This window comes from Passer domesticus, unplaced genomic scaffold (assembly GCF_036417665.1).
Source record: "Passer domesticus isolate bPasDom1 unplaced genomic scaffold, bPasDom1.hap1 HAP1_SCAFFOLD_60, whole genome shotgun sequence".
Lineage (NCBI taxonomy): Eukaryota > Metazoa > Chordata > Aves > Passeriformes > Passeridae > Passer > Passer domesticus.
Genome location: NW_026990165.1, coordinates 12,192 through 13,275, shown reverse-complemented (window position 1 = coordinate 13,275; position 1,084 = coordinate 12,192). Strand labels below are relative to the sequence as shown.

Sequence of the window (1,084 nt, the reverse complement as noted above, 5' to 3'; positions counted from 1 at the left end):
TGGGAGCAGGAACAACAGTTCTTTATTAGGGAAACAAATAAAAAAATGAAATAAACAATGCAGTAAACCAAGACAACACTGACAGAGTCAGAACACAACCTGACACCCTGTTGGTCAGGGTGTTGGTAGCAGTCCAATTGGAATGGTGGCTGCAGTCCTCCTGGAGTGTCAGGTGTGGTTCTGCTGGAGCAGGGGTCCTTTAGAAAGGTGTAGTCTTCCTCTGAAGATCCAGTGGAAGAGGCAGCTGCTGTTCCTCTGGGAAATCCAGTGGAGAAAGCCATGCTGGTGTTCCAGAATTTTTAATATTATATCTGGTAGGAATGCTTGGCTCTCCCCTCTGGGCGGATCATCTCACAATGGGATGTTGTAGTTCTTACCAGTCATGCAGTGCCATTCAGTAGCCTGTTATCAGCAGATGTCTGCCTGGAGGGAGGAGTGGGTGTGGAAGAGATAAGGAAAACTGCTCACTTAACAGAAGACAACTGCCATACAGATTGCAAAGAGAACGCAATCTGTTTGGCAATCCAGGAAGGTCTCCATTGTGAAACTCAGGGGCCCCAAGGAACCAAGGGTCCATGGTGACCTTGTGGAGCCTGTAGTGTCACAGAGGAGCCATTGTGACACAGCGAGGGTGCATGGAGCCGAGGGGCCCTGGTGACACATCAGGGCTTTGTGGAACCACAGAGCCATTGCGACATTGCAAGGTCTCATGGAAGCACGGGGCCATTGTGACACTGCAGAAGCAGGGGGAACATTGTGACACTCTGGGGCCTCGTGGAACCAAGGAAACCATTGTGACACTGTGGGGTCCCACAAAACCAAGGGAACAGGGAACAGGTCTGGCTGGCTGGGCCTCCTGGGGACCACCTGACAGGTCCAGCTGACCTTGGCATGTTGAGGGCTGCTTCTCATCTGCCCCTGAAGCACTGGGGCTCTGGGCTTTCCTTCCTATGGGAGAGAAATGTCCTTCTCCTCCAGGGGCCCATTGTTAAAGCTGGGATTCCTCCTCCAAATCTCCTTATATGCAAAAATTGTTCCCAGATGAAATCCACCAGGAGAGACAGCTCTGGCTGCCTTGGCCACC

The 1,084-nt window shown here is 51.7% G+C and overlaps 1 long non-coding RNA gene across 1 annotated transcript; it reads right to left on the bottom strand.

The window, feature by feature from the left end:
• On the bottom strand, nucleotides 1-576 carry LOC135292990 (uncharacterized). The gene is made up of 2 exons (XR_010355133.1): nucleotides 378-576; nucleotides 1-282 (listed from the first exon to the last, which is right to left on the bottom strand). It is a non-coding gene; the product is annotated as an uncharacterized LOC135292990 (long non-coding RNA).
• Between the last annotated feature and the right edge of the window lie 508 nt (nucleotides 577-1,084).